At 37.4% G+C, this 18,346-nt stretch overlaps 1 long non-coding RNA gene across 1 annotated transcript in view; it reads left to right on the top strand.

The window, feature by feature from the left end:
• Positions 1-2,068: 2,068 nt before the first annotated feature.
• LOC139827383 (uncharacterized) overlaps positions 2,069-18,346 on the top strand; it is a 53,525-nt gene continuing 37,247 nt past the window's right edge. Inside the window, exon 1 of the long non-coding RNA XR_011737912.1 lies at positions 2,069-2,222. This is a non-coding gene — a long non-coding RNA (uncharacterized lncRNA). The remainder of the gene's footprint in view (positions 2,223-18,346) is intronic.

The following is an 18,346-nucleotide window of genomic DNA, read 5'->3' as shown; positions in this document are numbered from 1 at the left end:
CAAACTATTAGGAGATGTGATAAGAATGAAATCCAAATAGTAAACATATAGGAAATAAGTCGAAGCTACAAAATATCAAGCCTTTGAGAACATCGATAGGCCTTAATGGCCCTGACAAGCCTCACCTGGGGCTTCTACCCACACCTCTGTATGTGGATCCATAAGCCTCATTTGAACTCAGGCTTAAGACATAAGGTGTGGTTTGAATGATGCTGCAGGTGTGCCTCTGACTCCTGGATAGCTCTCAGACCTATATTGTGGACAGTTTTTCTACTGGATGGGTACATTTCCTGCTTCTCTTCAGTCTTGTCTATGTTTTTCTAGATGGACTTTGGACACACATTGTGACCTTATCTCTGCTCTTGTCTCCTTTTGTTCCTGACTAGACTGCTTGCATGGACCTGGTTCATTGCTTTGCCTTTTCTGGGACTGCTAGAGAGTCTTATTACAGTAAGTACCCTGCTCTATATTCAGGTGTTTTGGGACTGTGCCCTGGTCAGTGAGGGTGCTGCCTGCACTGGGTCATCCTCAGCTAGGGGCTTGCCTTCCCCTAGGGAGCAGCTGGTCATTGCTACTCTCTGACACAAGTGAATCCTTTGAACTGGTTGAAGTTGATTAGGCTGTAATTGACAAACATACATTTATCCCAAATTGAAACAACTGAGCTTGCAGATTTGACCTCTGAAACTTGAAGAGGAAAGCTGAAAAACAAAAATAATGTTTGAAATAATATTTGCTTTGGATTCTGCTATGATAAATAACTGCTTAATATGTGGCTGGAAGAAAGCATCCTAAAATTTTATCTGTAGAAGTTCATCATGCAGATATGGGCTAGGTGAGGTAAAATGCGTGAAAGCAGTATGTTTTTACAGTTATTTTTTCAGTGAATAAAGTTTCCTGGCTCCAGGGATAGAAACCATAATGGCAGGCAGATGTAAAAAATGGGAGCTCAATGAGAAGGAAGGATTTGTTGCGTCTTGTCTTAAAACTTTCTTAATGGAATGAAATTAGCAAATTCCTTGAAATACAAACAGCTTCCTGACAGTTTTGCCAAATAACTCTCACAAACAGCAAATACTCAACAGGAGTGAGGGGAGTGTGGGGTGGGATGTGTGTGCTGCTGCATAGCATGGAGCTGTGGATCTGGTAGAAGTAGGACTAGAAAAAAAAGCACAAAGGAAAACAAGAAACTCTTGTTCCAGGACATCGGTAGTATTTTTAAAAGGAATAAAAAAGCCTAGATGGAACACATGTGTGTAGTATAAAATGTTTTCTGAATAATAGTGAACCATTCAGTAGCCGTCTGACCAAGTACCCCCATCAGAGAAGAAAGAATTTTTAGAGGTTATTGAAGAAATATATCAAGAAGCATGAGTGTTTGCTATCCTTGATTCCTCTTTGTAGTTTGTTTCTTCAGGATTTTAAATTGCAAACTGCAAGAACTGAAAGAGATAGGACAATAAAGAATATATCATGGCATATGTGTCTTGGTACTTATAGCACGGTATGATGACTTTGTGTTGCATGGTAGAAACTTCCAGAACTGAAACATTACTATTAACCTCTGATAAGCGTATGGCCAAAAATCTGAAATTAAGCCCAAATAAGCCAGAGCTACTTCAAAAAGAAGTTCTGTTATTTGGGCCTACAGTCAAGGAAGGGGGAGTTCTACTAGTGATAACAACACGTATTATATAGGGATTGCTAGTACTGTAAACACTCCCAGATGTGTGTAGTTTTAGTTTTTAAAAATAGCTGCTTTTGTGGATGGAGAAGGAAATCAATTTGAATGTGACTTGGCACTGACCTGGTTAAAACCAGCTGTGTTGACCTCATTGGGTTTCAAAATGGATTCTTGCATGCATGGGCTTGGACAGCCTTGAAACAAACAAAAAGGCTAACAAAATTGATGTCCTATGTGGAAAATCTGAGCTTTATAAAAAAAGGAGTAAATGCACATGTGAGCGTTGAGTAAGTCTGAAGAGTGTTTTCACTTTTTAGAGGTATGAGGAATTTCTGTGACTAAGACGCTGTCTACATTTGGTTCCTTGGAGTCACCAATCCTGGTGGTCAGACTCTTTACAAGCTGGAAAATCTGCAGAGATGTTGTGATCAGACAGAGACATGACACTGCTGAAGTCTGAGCCACCACAGACAGTGAGGAAAAACTGATTTCCAAGTTTTTCTTGGAAAGAAGATAAGTTTGCTTTTCATGGCTTATAGTAAGTATACATGGTTATTCTTTGAAAGACTGTATGGTTGCAGGCTATGTAGACATAAATGGCATTTGATTACCTTAAGTAACTGATGAACATGGCTGTGGCAACACAGAACTCAACTCTAGCTATAAAATTCAAATGAAGCTATCCATGGGCACAAATTAAGGTGTAAGTGACCAAACCAAGCTAAGCTACGTAATGGTAGAGTACCTGAGATAGCTGTCTGAAAAGTAACATAGGTTTGACCACATGAGTAGTGGTTAAGCGTCTATTACAACATACATAAAGGCTAAAAGAAATAATAAAGTCTTAGAGAAGAGATACCAGAAGACATCTTCATTTTATTTTTTCTTTTAAATATGTATAACTTGCATGATTAGAAGTTTCCTGATGAAATCAAAAGCTTGGATTTTAAGGTTATAGTTAAAGTAATTGTTTTAAGAACTAGGAACTATTAGTGATTGATTAGTATGCTTATTAGTTCAACTGAAAAGGGGGTTCCAAGGCTATGTCACAATGCAAAATTGCCAGACTTCTATCTACCTCCTGCATAGGCATACAAGTAACTCATATGAATTCTAGTTGATTAATGGCTTTCTCTGTGTAAATGTGATCTGAAATGTGTTATGTGCTTTTTATCAGGTTGTTTATTCCTTGAACCTGATGTGTGCAAATAATTTCAGAGATGTTGCGAGAGTGCATATTCCTCTCCAAGATTTTAAGCAGACGTAGTGTGACTAGTTGACATTCCTGTCTGTCCATGGGATAATTCATTCAAAACTTAATAGTTTAATATAGAACCAAAATGTCCATTGTACAAAATGCCGTAGTAGGTTATTTTGTTAATACCTTTCAAGGTTCAAACCTCTGTTGGAACCATTTCAGAATGATGTTCTAAAGGTTGTAAGACTCCAGTTTGGTTAGAAAGGTTTGAAAAGATCATCAGGCAAATAACTAGGAGAGTGAGAAACACAGGACAGCAAAGAAGAAAGGTCTTGGTTTGAAAAAAAAAAAAAAAAGTCTCTTTCTGTCTGTCTTTTCATGCATCTAGTAAGGCTTCTTAGGTGTATGCAGTCTTATTAGATGAGATGAAAGCTCTGATGATACCCAAAGGTCTGTTAGACTAACCAGATATGATGGAGCTGAGGGCTGAATCCCGTTGTTTCTGCAACTAATCTAGCAAGTAAGATATGACCTCATGGGGAGGCTTTAAAAATAGTGGTAGCAAAAATTGAATTTAAGGAGGGCTAACAAGTATCACATCACATGGAAAAAATGATAAACATATTGTATGGTGAACCAGCATTTCGTTGACTCCCAGACCTATTTTAGTGTCTAGCAGAAGGTTCTTCAGAAAGAGACCACAAATCCCACTCTGCTTCTGAAGTTAATAGGAGACATCTTCTACATTTGCTTGATAATAAATATTGGCAAGGAGAGGAAATGCTTTGTGGAAAGTGTATCCTCAGGAAATCTCTTAGAAAAGAAATAGGTGATCTGCAGGGGAAAGTGATCATGCTGAGAAACATCAGTGATCATAAAAAAATCAGTAGTATGCTAAATGAGGAAGTTGAAATTGGAAACAAGTACACCATCCTAAAAAGAAGCACGCCATCCTAATAGCAAATGAAGATCCACCATCCATACCAGAAAAGGAAAGCTTATGTAGGCGATAGGTGATAAGATTCACCATCACTGCTCCTAGGAGAAAACAATATATGATTGTTCTCTCCATCAGTCTCAGGAGACAATCTGTTCACATAACAGTCCAGGGCATGTGTTGCGTCTTGGGATTCCAAATCTAATACAATACTTAAAACTTTCTGAGGTTCATTGAAGCCACCCACTATTCCTCACCCATGTGGACACCATGCTAGGAATTATTCCAAATGGATAAAAAGTGACTTCTGGCATTTAAGAGCAGGGTGAGTAGATCAGATTTTCCATTTGAGGTTCACATGGATACAGATATCCTGGAGACAAGCATGTAGTCACAAAATGGACAATTTTGTGACCACAGGATTGAGCATTCCTAAATAAAAATGGAACAAAATATGCTGTTAGCATTGAGCTTACTGGTTCACTTAACTTGTGGAAAGAGGGTTTTCTATGAAAGAGAAGCAACATTTAAAAAAAGAGTCTAACTGGATATATAAGTCTTGGACAAGGACAGTCTATGTAGGCTCAGTCTAATGGGCCTCTTTATGATGTCTTGTATGACCATAGTAAGCAGGAATAAGTAGGAGGAAATGTGAAGTCCTATTACATGATTAAATTATGATTTAATTGAAAAAGAAGAGAGGTAATGTGAAATGACAGAGAGCTAATAGGCACTTTGGTTTAGGGAAGGAGGAGCCCAAATATCAAAGAGATGTGTTCTTATATTCTAAGGTAACTGAGCCTGTTCAGGTTTTCTCAGTGATGAGGGAGACAAAAACCCAAGACTACTATAATAATGACAGTTTATGACAAGCCACCAAACCTGGATGATCAGCTGGATGGGAGTTTTTGATAGTGATTTGTAGAATCATCCAGAGTACAGGATTTAGTGATAATAGAGGATTTAAACTGTCTGGATTTCTCTCGGGAAAATATAACAGGACACAGGCTATTCAACAGGTTCTTGAAATGCATTGGTGATGTTTTTGATAAAAATCGTGGAGAAAACAAAAACCACTCCAACAAATAGAGATGAGAATATCTGAGATTTGATTTTTCATTTTGAGAGTGAAATGAGACTGTTCAGGCAGAAAGTAAGACAGGCAGTGATCAGGAAGTGGTAGCCTAGGAGGACTCCTGGTAGAACAGAAATGGTGGATTTTAGGGAAATAGACTTCAGTAAGCTCAAACATCTGGAAGATATAATTTTCTAGGAAGCTCATCTGAGAGATAAGGGAGCCAAAGGGGGAGGGGGCAGAGATTCCTTAAATACATGAGTAGTAAGGACATACATAATTTTCCATTTTGCACGAAAGATAAGAAACATAGTAAGATAGCAGCTTTTTAAAATCAGGTGTTCTTCATTTAACTCAGGTGAAAGAAGGATGCAGAGAGGAAGAGAAAAGATCAGGTTACTCTGAGAAACACAGCAAAACCAGGAAGATAATGGCACAAAATAGGAAACAACTTGCACAAGTAGCAAGAAATAATTGGCTGTGTGCTCTGGCACTAAGAGGAAAGTCAAGGCAATTGTCATTCTGTGGAAGGGAGAAATTTGGTCACTTTGGACAAGTAACACCTAGGGAACAGATGTCATTAATGTGTTTTTTGTTATCAGTCTTCACTAAAATGTTCAGCTGCAAGAAGTAGCTAATTCAGTGTAGTTCTATGAGAAAGAGATTGGGAATCCCAGCCTTGAATGTGGAACATACAGTTTAAAGGCAATTAAGATGAAGCAGATTTTGGCAAATTGGCTGAACTTGAGGAACTTCATCCCGGGGTAACTGCAGAATTACCTGCTGTAATCAGCAGCCTCTGCAGCCAGACCTGGGATGGGGTGTTTTCTCATGGTTTCGTACTGTGTGAACTCTGCATTGGCAACTGAAATGAAATTTGTGTTGGTATTGGAAGTCATTTTCTCTTCTGCTGTTCTGTCACTGGGGAGTGACATAGCTTCCTGTTCTACAAAGTTATTTGAGTAATTAAATTCAGTGAAGCTTGCTCTCCTGGGTCTTAAGATACAGCTGCGACACCAAAGGATTTTAGACTGGGAGGGGGGGTGTGTGTTGGGGGCCACACACAAGTTTTTACACCAGGTTTTGCTGTTTCTACCTGAAGAAGCCAAATAAAATTGTTTTCTCAGGGGGTAAAAGGGGATGAGAGTATTCAAGTATTTGTTTGAACTGTGCAAGAGAAGCAGAATTAATAAATACTCGAGCCGTCTTATGCAGCCTGTTTTCACCTGTAGCATGTTATTTTTCTGAGTCCATGAATTTAAATAGGGTGTCTCTTGGCAGATTTTACTTATGATAGTTGGTAGTCTAAAAATAGCTATGGAATTTTAGTGTTTGCTTGGGCTGTTGGTTTAACTTACATCCTTGAAAGCTGAGCAGAACATCTGTGTCTATAAATCCACTCCCATACTAGGTTTAGGGCAAATTATAGAAAAATCCTAATTCTAGTCTGTAACTACTGATCTATTTAGTTAAAATCATTGAGGCAGTATTTTTTTTTTTTTTCTAGGCAAGCAATTATGGTCTATGGAAACTAAATTAGGTGGAAGTCTTACTTTTATGGTGTTACAAATCAGCATTTCAGAGCTATTTTTTCACAACAGAATTGTACTGTACTGGGGGTTTAAAAACTTCAGAGAAGATTTTCATTCTATGCTAAATTATGGGATGTTTTGTTAACATTTTCGAGGAAAATACAGGGGTGTGTGTTTATATGTGTGATCTAATGACTTCTGCGGAGATGCTGTATAGATATATAGCATATATGTATGTATTTTGTGTATACACACATATGCATGCAAAGATCCTTTTATATAATGAAATTGTATTCACAAGGAGAATGTAATTCCTTAAATACACATGTAAGGCAAATACAGAGGCACTGTAGAAATACAGCAGTTACATATTGCTACATAACTGTTGTTTTTTAACCTGTGTATATGTATGTGTGTGCACATGCATACTGAAAATCCACTTCTGTGTCTCTCAGTCCTGATGCCAATGGATTCAGCATCTGGAGCTGGTTGGGTTGGTCAGTGAACTGTAGTTGGACATACAAGTCAGGTAGTTCTCCCAGAGATGATTCTGTTACCTGCAGAGCAGTGGAGAAAAGTCTACGTCTGAGTCCACCACGTCCCACCATAGTCTGTAGTTACTGATCAACTCTTTGTGCTTTGAGAGAAATGCTGAAATAGTGTTGCTTTTTATTTTTTTTTTTTTTTAGGGGGTGGTCTTTTTATTAAACTACTTTGTGCATTGTAAGAATCTAATAACATTTTTGATTGCATAAACTAAAGATTCGGTGTTGATACAGTAATTACTGAGACAGCAATCTAATGGTGTGGTTGTGAAAAATGTCATGGAGTGTCTTAGAATGAGAAGTGTCTAGAATCACTCTTAGATGATCGAAGTACATGCTGCTGATGCTAGATGTGGTCTTGTCTCTTCCAACCCAGCTTTCTCTTGCATAGGTTTCTGTCCCATCGTTTGTGCTGGCAAAAATTGTCACATAGCAGTACTGTGAGATGAATTTGTGTGTCAACCTGAGGCAAAAGTAACCCAGGAGGAAAACAGGTGGGATCAGATCCTGACCTGATGCACGTTACAGCTGTGTTAGCATTTGAATGAGGTAGATTGTACAGATGCATGGCTGAGGACGAGGCAGGCATGCAGGGCTTCCCACTTGGCAGCTGGCCACCCTTTATTTCTGGATCCAGGACTGCATTGACCTCTCTAAGTGAGATCAGAAAATGTACTCTTTGTGTTATTCTAACTAGTGACAGATACAAAAGTCTCTGAAAACAGACTGTGGAAATGGGTGTTCTCTCTTTGAGTATAAAATAAAGTTCAAATAGATATTACTGACCGGTGTGCCTATTTTCTCTGGTTTTGTCTTGCCAGTTTCAAGATCTAAAATGAAAGTTCATTTTAAGTCATTTGTATCATATCCATCATGCCTAAAAATCAAATAAGTGACATTATTTCTCTACCATGCATATCCCATGTGTTGAAATTTAAGTGTCCTGTGGATTAATTTGTAAAAAATGTCAGCTAATGAAACATTTTATAAAATTTTGGATGTACTTGTACTTAGCAGATTTTTGTGAGATCACAGAATCACAGAACGTCAGGGATTGGAAGGGACCTCAAAAGATCACCTAGTGCAGTCCCCCCGCCAGAACAGGAACACCTAGATGAAGCTACACAGGAATGTGTCCAGGTGGGTTTTGAATGTCTCCAGAGAAGGAAATCAGGACTTCTAATACAGGATAAAAATGAGGAGCTTCAGAGTGCCAGGACTTGCTTAGCAGAGATCATGTTGCAGTATAAAATTAAAGAGCTCAGTTCCAGAGAATGAAGATAGAAGCATATTTTACCTTTAATGAATTTCCCATGCTACGCTTTTATTACATCATAACCAGCACTCTTAAGTGAAAGTCCCTGTTGATTTCATTGGGAAGACAATCACAATAAATAGTGCAATACCAGGCTCTAGGAGACTGTTCCATTGTCTTGCATATTGGAAAACTGATTAAGATGTACTAAGAAAATAAAGTTCTTGTCAAATTCTACCAAAATATATTTATACCCTTATAGAATGCAGTAAGTGTTTACTTGGAGAAATGTTTACAAGCAGTCAAAAGTGTCAGTGGGAATAGTGATGATGTTTGGCAACATGGTATTAATGATACTTGCAAAGCATTTATCTAGATCTTTGTTACCTTGTAGCTTCAGCTGCTTCACTGTGTTCCATGATGCAAAAGTAAAATGCTTGTAGTAATACTTTTCAAAAGAAGTATTATTATATTGTTTTATCATAATAAAAGTGTTATTTGTGCAATAAGGCACAAAATCTAAGCTCATTACATAGGCAGTATATACAAACAGCTGAAATTTTGTTTACAGGCTAGTTTACTCCCCTAATTAAGACCTCTGTTATAAACCAGAATTCTTCATCAAGATATTTACTTCATGAATCCTTAACACAGATTTCCAGGCTTGCAAAGGAGTGCAAGGTCTGGTTGGAGTTCTGCAGCAAGAGGAAGTGAAATAGATTACCTTTTCTTAGTAATGCTCAGAATCCCATAATGCTATTTAGATATGCTGAAGAAGTACTTAGAGGTTCGCTTCGTTTGAAGTGAGGACCCTGCTGAGGCACAGCCTGTTCGCTGTCTGAACTGCAGAGCATGCCAACATCAGCATTACAACATGGATATGTGATTGCCATTTGGATAAAAATACCAAGGTTAGCTTAAATTTGCCTACTTTGTGTGACGTCATACCAGTTCCAGGACCTATCTGAAAAGTTGAAACCTAGATATCCTGAGATTGGAGACTTCCTAAGAATAGATCTGTCTGTCATGGCCTGATGAAGTGGAGATTTTTTTACTATCTCTCTCTTTGTCCCCTGGAAGTTGTTTTCATTACTGAGGAAACTTGTGTGCTTGCTTCTGTTGCTTAAGCCTCTAGTTAATTGTGCCTTGAGTGTGTTGTCAGATGCCACCAGTGTTGAGGCCTGTCAGCACTTTGTTGGACCACTGGTGAAACTGAGCATTTAGGGAATGCTGCCTCCTGAAATTCTTGAAGATTTCCTTGGTTTGTCCTGTCAATAAGTTAGGGTATATTCTTGATGTTTTCAGACTTTTGGTTCTATTATGTGCTGTGTTTGTTGGCAGGGGGTGCTACTTTAAAGAGCTGCCTGAAGCTTACTGCTAATAATGCAGATCATAGTGAATTAATTTCTCAGCAGTGTGAATTAAGTTTGAAGCATACATAGGTCAAAGCATGTGTTTTGAGTGAAAGTTGGTTCTGAAAGTTGCTGAATTCTCAAGATCCCTAGGATTTGCACACCTATATTTGCATGTGGTGGTAGAAAGCTGCAGCTAGTGTGGGCTGGGATGTCCTGTTCCTATTCGAGATTATGGAAAAACAAGAAATAAAGCTGCCAGAACTATCTTCATGCAAAAGCAAGGACCTGTCAATCTGTGTTACCTTACAAGTCAGAGCTCAACTTTTCATAACTTTTTTCAAATATTTCTTGTGCACTGTCAACAATATCGTTCTCTGATGACGAAACAAGGGGCCAGGTTGTGGTGTCTTCCTTACTATATCTGTTGGTGTTGCTGAGAAAAAGTTTTACTCTTTCTCAGTCATAAGTACACAGTGCTTTGAATTTTTGGTACTTTTACCTCATTCATGATAACTTCTGTACTTCTGTTGTTATCCATGCAGATTTTGATGGTCAGATTCTGGCCCAATTTAGACTGTCATTGGTCTTTGTTCAAACTCACCAAATTGTCACCTGTGTTGGTTTTTTTTGGGTGTGTTTTTTTTGTTTGGGGTTTTTTTTTTTTTTTCTTTGTTTTGCTGTACTATGCCAGGAAAATTTGGCAAGTCTTATTCAGTTGCCTTGTTGTTGTAGTGTTGTAGAGGTTAGATGACCCTGATAATCCTTGTCACATTTTTTTGGCTCTTTGCTTGTGGCTAGTAGCCTACTTGGTAATGGTTCTTAGTTTAATCAGATCTAGAGTCCCCTTCAGATGCCTGGAATACAGATTGCTAGTTATCCTAGCATCTTTAACTTAAAGACATTCCAGTCTATGAGTTCCCTGAGGAGCTCTCTAGGTTTACTGAAGTTTACCCTTTTAAAGCTGGTAATTGAGTTATGAAACTATTATTTTAGCCCTTTGATTGAATTTGTTCTAACTCAGTTTTCAATGATAAGCTATTTAAATCAACATTACACAACAAAACCAAATTGAAATAATGTAAAATTTTGTTAGCTTTGGCTATTTGTTACACAGGTTTGTTTGCTGTAATATTCAAGAGTCGGTTGCCTCTACCTGTGTCAGTAGCTGCTACTAGTGTTTATGGTCTGTTCTAATCTTTTTCAGGAAGTTTGTCTGCTGTCACAATAAGTATTGTCACAATATCTAATAGTATTTCTCCTTCCAATGATGTTACTATGATCTTTATCCATATTTGCATCCGACCATGGATTTCTTATAAACTTTCACTTTGATTCTAGTAAAAACTCTATCTTTTCAAAAATGGACTCATAAAAAAACATGGTTTCCTTTGTAATGCCTTATAGCTTGTTGCATATTTCAGAGCTCTTGTCTTCAATACCATCTTTCCTGAATGGTATCTGTCCTTCTATATCTATACTCCAGTTCTGAATTCTATGTTGTCAAGCTTCTGTTTTCTCCTTAACATTCATTTTCACTTCTTATAAATGTATTTCAAGATCTTGCATTATGTTGAGAAAGCTCCTGAGAATTGTTTACACATCAGAGTTGTTTCTTACTCTGTTGTTTATACAGAGCAGACTCAGGTATGTCATCTCCTGTTACCTGATTGCTGTTCATAGCCTTAATTATTTTTATTTACCATATGTTCTCCTACTACCACAGGTTTTTAAATCCATTTCTGAATTCTCATTTTACCTATAGTTTCTCTTTCCAGTAGTGTTTGGAGATCTGTCATTTCTCAGTTTAAAACTGTTCTTATCAGTTGTGTTGGCTTTTATCCCAAGCATTTTTCTCCCTTAGGCATTCAAGTCAAATTTATCTTTTGAAAAATGCCTTCCTTCAATAAATGGATCTCACCAGTCAAACATTACAGAAGTTTTCTTATACCATTCATTATTTAGCTATTGGTTAGTTTATTCTCTTACTAGGCTTGTTACTCCTCCTTTGGAGACCTGATGTCCCTGAAGTTCATACAAATATCTACTTGTTTGCAAGCCTTCCCTGAAGCAGTTAGTCCTTGATAGATTTCCCCCCCACCCCAATTCACTCCCCCCAGTGGGAATTAGGCAGTATTGGTTTTTGGGCATTTGTCACTGTTTTCGAGATTCCTTATGATGCTTTTCAGTTACAGGTCCACCTGCCAGGCCAGTTGCACTTAACAGACATGTTACCATCTTATTTTTTTTGATCTCCTTCCATGACCAGGCCAACAGGCAGTAATAGGGAGGCTGCAGTCGCACATGCCTACCTCTCTGTGTGGTGTGCTGAATCTCCAGCCTTCTCCTCTGCATGCCACTTTAATTCTGTCTGGGGCTCTGAAGGTTCTTTCTGTTTTCTTTTGGTGTTTCTGTGTACTGACTTGGTTCCCTTTCAGTTTCCAAAGCCTGGTAGTCTCATTGTCTAATTTTAGAGCTTCTTTCTTGCTACCCTTATTTTTTATTCTCTATGGTATCAAACCTCCTTCTTGGTTCTTTTTCATAATCACAAGTCAGTCTAGTCCTTTAACTTGTTTATGTCTTTCTCTTCCATGGGCTGACCTCCTCAGCTAGCAACGCTTTTCGTCTCCTCCTGTTGCAGTTTTTGTCCCCAAAAGTGTATTAGCTCCAGCATCATCAATGGAATTCTCAGTCTTTGAGCTCACTGTGTATGTGGGCGTGTTCCAGGTAATTCACGAAGGGATAATGAAGATCCCACTATTTCATTATCTTGTACCCTTGTGCTAGTACACTTCAGGGATAAGCATCATCCTTTATTGAAGTCTAATTGCCATTACTTATCCATCCCTGTCTTGGAGTTGCAGTCAGAAGAGTTGATTGCTAGTTTGACATACACACTCTTTTTATTTTCTGTTTGTTAAACTACAATGTTGAGTCGAATCCAGATTACTGGCTCTTCTCAAAGGTGACTTAATTGTTGTCCTGTATGTTATTAGTGCCCTGAAACTTCATAATTTCTTTTGGTCAAGATGTTACACATTGTGTATGCTATTATATTGTTTACTGGGGCCAGGGCAAGACCAAGTTGTGCCTCTCTTTCTCTACAACAATTTTTGTTAAATATGTATCTATTTGACTGCGTGGTCGTTTCTTTTGTTCTGCTATATAGAGAAATATTAATTTTCAAAGAAAAGACAACAACATGTTTAAAAATATATATTTATAACAATTATGACAATGCTCCAGAATTAAATACATGCCTTGACTAAATGGAGTAGTATTTTAGTCCCAAAGGTTTCATTTAGCACATGTATTTTAGGATAAAAAGGAAAGAAGGGTTTCAACAAGAAGGTCGAAGTTCAGAGAGATGGGAGAGTGGTCTCTAAACCAGAAATCCACCAAAACCACCAAGGTGGTTGTACCAGGACTTAGAATTTTTGGGGAGTTTTTCGGGAACTTCTGAATTTATGGACTTCAGAACTTGTAGGATGAAGAGTTTTCTGATCTGGCACTTTGAGATAGGCATCAAGCTGAAAGGCTGCATGAGGCATGATTATACAGAGAGCCTGTACCTGGATCCATAAGTCAGATGATTTAGCCCTTAAATACAATCTCTGTGAATTTTTAACCCTTTTTCATCTAATGGTGTTGAACTTTGTATTATACTATTCATAGGGGACTCTTTTTTTCTTTTTTATAAAGTTCTCCTAGTAGAAGTATTTTGAGTGTAATTGGCTCACCTTTTGATCATACCTTGGATGCAGGAATGAATGGTGTTCTAGGTTTGGGGCGCTATTTTATATATATATATATATATATATGTAATTTTTTTTTTTTCTCTTTAGTCATTTGTTCCAAAGCAGTTTTTCCATTGCTGTAAATCAGTTCAGAACCTAAGTCACCTTGAAACTTGGGACATCAGAATCAAGGATAGTCTTGAAAATAACTAAAATTCATTGTTTTCCAAAGTGTCTGGAACTTATAGGTTGGATTTCTGCCACATTGTCATTCTGTATTTGCAAATCATTCATTTCTCTTTGCCCTTTTTGTTTCCCCCCTTCTGCTTTATTCTGGCAAGAGCACCCCAAAATACTTCAGTTTAATGATTGCTAATTTGATGCTTGATACAAAGACCTGTAGAGCATACCAAGCTGGCAAGTGCAACTGGTGGAAATAACAGCAGTGCAAGAGTTGGACAGGGAATCTATTCAGTAGGGCTAGATGAATGAAGCTCTTGTTAACACGAAAGTGTTGATGAGTGGGTAAAACATTTCCCAGGTTTGCCTGAAAAAAAACACCGAACAAACCAACCCAAACCAAAAGAACCAAAAAAAACCCCAAACAAACAAAAAACCCCAGAAACACCCCACAACATAACTGTTTTTAAAAAAGTAAAGGTAGGTTCTATTTCCCTTACTTGATAGTCTCTGGTAGGTGTCCGCTGAATACCTGTGTGGCTCAAGTGCATGTTTTCCCTCCCAGGTGTGGGGCTCTGAATCTGTTTCATGAGGTCAGTGATAGCTACTGTGGATAACTGAAAAAGTTACCGAAATAAAATGTACGAAGAATACTTTGTGGGAAGGATGGGATAACTGAGAACCTTTTTAGTACCGGAATGTGTGGAAAACATGAAAGGAAGTATAAACAGTGTTTCACTTTGTAACCACAGGGCTTTGGGAGGTGGCGGGGCGGGGGGGGGAAGGAGAGAAAAACAATAGGAAAACAGCAAAATGGCTGGTTTAGCACATTTAATGCTGTGTAATTAAATTATTCTAGAACAAGACTCGTGCTATATGGTAAATAAAGCTTACATTTAAATTAAAATTGTCACAATAAAATGTGAAGCTAAATGCAGAGGTTTTTTTTTTTTTTTTTTTTTTAAAGGCTAAATGTATAGGCAGAAGTAAAACTTCTGCAGCTGACATAATTGTCATTAAAAAAAACCCCAAAATGTACTGACAATTTGGAACAAACACATATTGCCTGTGTGTGTTGGGGGGGTAATTCTTCCAATACCAAAAAAAGAATTCTATGGGTAAAGAACAGGAGTAAACATGCCACGAGTAAAAGGGTTTCTGAAAATGTGAAGAAGTCCTTCAAATTGTTGAGATTGTAACTAAATAAGAACAGAAAGGCAGTTAAAAAAAAAAAGAAAAAAGAAAAAAAAAAAGAAAAAGAAACAGTGTTCAGAAAAGAGTTGAAGAAATAACTTGCAAGACGTATAGATATGAATAACGAATCACCTTTCCTGGCGTGTTCAAAAAATAAGCCTGCTGGAGAACTTTAAGTCCAAGAGATGATCAACATATGAAAGAGCAGACATTACAACTGAAAAATTAAACATTTTTAAAAAATGTGTATATATATTCAAGAAGAATTTGGTGAGATTTTTCAGATGGTAATACTTTTTGATAGGGAAAAATGTCAGAGGATCTTTCTCAGATTTAGTCATTGATAGATGAGGTCTCTTAGCAAATGGATGAAAAGGACAAGAATAAATCTCTAGACAGTAATGATATTCTCTCAAGAGCTCTAAAGAAACTTGGAGATGAAACAGCTGAGTTACTAAGACACATGACCAGTTACTTTAAATCTATCTTTGTACCAAAGATGGTTAATGTGATACCAGTTTTTTAAAACATTAGCTGGAACAAACTCTTCTGAAAATATCAATATTAGATGGACAAGTGGAAAACACATACTTGAGGTAAGCCTTCATCTTGTGCTTAAAAAAAAAAAAAATCTGGTCTGTCAGTGTTCTCTGGATCCAACAAACGTATTTCCAAAAACAGTTCGTCATGATTTCTCACAAAAATCTTCTAAGAACTGAGAGACCATGGAATATCAGGGTAGGTTCTTATATGGAGAAATAGTGGATTATAAACTAGGGAAAAAGAGGACAGATAAGACATTGTTTGTCGCAGTGGAAGGAATTTACCAGTGAAGTTTCCTATTCAGTACTTCAATGTGCTTTTTAGCATATTCATAAATTATCAGAAAAAGAATGAATACTAAGGAAACGAAGTTTGCTGATGATACCATGTACTGATGATAAAGAGCTGCAATGAATTCCAAGAAGGCTATGATAAAACAGCTGGTTAAATTCAATGTAGATTAATAGATAATGATGCTCTTAAGTGAGGGGAAGGGGTGAAATGGTCCTAATTTTACATATACTTGGATGTGTTGTGAGTTGACTATTACAACCCTAAATTTCATTCTTTGTGGTAATAGCCTTATAGAAACAGCAGAGTACTTCTCAGTAGCAGTCAAAAATCAGATAGGATATTATGAATTTTTGTGAAAGGAACAGAGAACAAATCAGAACCTCATTATGCCACTTTAAAAATCCATCATGTACAGTCATTGTGAATATACTGTGGAATGCTAGTTTCTCAAATTAAAAAGAATATTATCAAGTGAGAAAAAGCATTTGTAAGAAAAGAAAAAGGAGATGGGGATGATGTAACAATGAAGTGTCTGAGATTTTATTTTTGAACAGAAAATACAAGAAAATTAAAAAATACAGACTTATTTGCATGAGTGATGTGGCTGAAGAATAATTTTTTTCTTTTCTTTTCTTTTTTTTTTTTTTTTTTTTACTATTTCCATGCTTTGTGATTAATTTATGAGCAATATGTGGAACCAAAGTATCAAAAAAGTGTAGCTCAGGGTTAACACTTGACAAAGGTGACTTTTTTTTTGCCATGAAGATAGTGGTTTTAGACATATATCTGTGGCGTGCAGATGCTGCCCTCCAGCCCTGCAGTCATGATGGAGGACCCAAAATACTGTAATAATGTGAGAAAGCATGCATAACTAAAACTTCCCGTCCTCCAGAAAAAATGTGGAGATGATCATCATGTGGCACATTCTGGAAGGCAAAAAAAAAAGGTACACACAATTCGAGAAGAGAAAAGACTTGTAGTAGTATTGTATCACTTTTCAAGAGTTTACAAGACCTCAAAACATACCAAAGCATGATAACAACACCACTGCTAGATTGAAGGTCATTCCTGATAAAGGCAATAGACAATACTATAATATTAATCTGATAGCAGATGGGATTATTTGTTTTTCTTTTTAGTTGAGTTGAGCACTGACACATAAACCATGGTGAGGCCAAGAACAAACATTAAAATAGAAGATAAGGGTGGCTAAAAGAAGATGGATACACGTCAGGGCAAAAGGTTCTGAACATAATATCCTAAAGGAATGGGGTAAATAAAAGTATGGGTGAATAAAAACAAGGTGAAAATACATAAAAGGCTCAGAACGCATAGATGTTTATAATAATAACAGCACACCTTATTCACTAAGAGAGGGTAATTCCTGGAGGAATGGGGGAATTTGTAAAAATGTTTGAGATCTTCATTCTGGAAAAAACCAAATTTTTTAGCATGCACGAACAGAGCTAAATTCACCCAATTCTTTCATGACTTGTGTCTTGCAGCAGAGTATGATGCACTTGTTGCTCTGGAGGGCAAGTAATCCATGCAGTGGATATAGCTGCTGTTCTCTGCAAGGGTGGGGAAAAAATCCCCACACAATCAAACATTTTCTAAATTTGTATATCCTTAATAATTATGTATGTAAAAAGAGGAGTATTTTCAGTACTGCAATTGGAGATATCCAGTAAATAATGCTTGTTGCCTATTTTTTTGTTTTAATTATTCCTGATGCAGTAGTAGAGGTCTGGAAAGTGTCCTGGGAGAAAGAGGTGGTGTACAAACATCTGTATGTTTTCAAGCAATCTGTTTGGAAAGCACTGTTTCCTCAGACTGCTGTATTTGTTATCATTTGCACCCAATGCATTTTACAGTCAGGAACAATAGTTAATCCTGCAGTGAGCATTAACACCCATATATAGAACCTTTTGATTTAGGGGAAAACTTTAGGAAAGCTTTACTACAGGATTCAAAGGAAGCTTTGAAAAGTGCCAGAGCTCTAAGCTGAAGTGAACCAAGGAAATGTGTGCACTGTCTCCTGTAACACCGTTCCTTGGAAGAGCCAAATGTGCTTCAAATGGACTTCAGATGAACAGTGATGTTGATGCTATTAGGGCTTGTACCATGAAAATATATGCATAAGTATACCTTGGAAATGTGCTAAAACTGCAGACAAAAAATAAGACAAGAAAATCCATCTGAGGAGCACAGAGTGAAAAAAGATCCCATGGAGTAAAGTGAACAGAGCTGTTAGGCTTGGCTGCCCATCTGTTCTTTCAGTCCTCTGAGAAAGCCCTCCCTGAACATGCTGTCACTAAAAAGGTCACCATAAGAATCAAATACATTTGGGCCAGCCCCCCTTTACTTTAACAATAGCTCCTAGTGGGAGAATAGGCTGTTTGCAGCAAAGTGTGGGTACAGCTATGCCATTACAGGGTTGCGAAGATAGGAAAGACTCTCCTGAAAAGGAACATGGGGTCTAATCGACAGTGTACTTCAGCTACAGATGGACAAAGTAGAAGTCAATTTGCTGCCTGATACTTTTTTTCCCCCCTCCCTCTTCTCAGAGAACCAAAAATCTGCATGTCTGCAGAGTCAGAATGTTATGTTCTAACTGCAGGTGTTTACAGGTAGAGCAAAATGAAAACCTCAGCATTTTGGTGTTCAGGAGAGTCCCATAATTCATAAAAACCAATGTTGTGCTATGAAGTTACAGAGCTGGCTGATTCTGTAGTGGAGAAACAGAAATAGTTTGAAATAGTGTTGAAAAATATAGTGTTCCTGACATATCAACATGTACTGCAGAGGAGTAGATGTTTT

This window comes from Patagioenas fasciata, chromosome 2 (genome assembly GCF_037038585.1).
Source record: "Patagioenas fasciata isolate bPatFas1 chromosome 2, bPatFas1.hap1, whole genome shotgun sequence".
Lineage (NCBI taxonomy): Eukaryota > Metazoa > Chordata > Aves > Columbiformes > Columbidae > Patagioenas > Patagioenas fasciata.
Note: the sequence above shows the minus strand (reverse complement) of the source record. Positions and strands in the feature narration are given on the sequence as shown.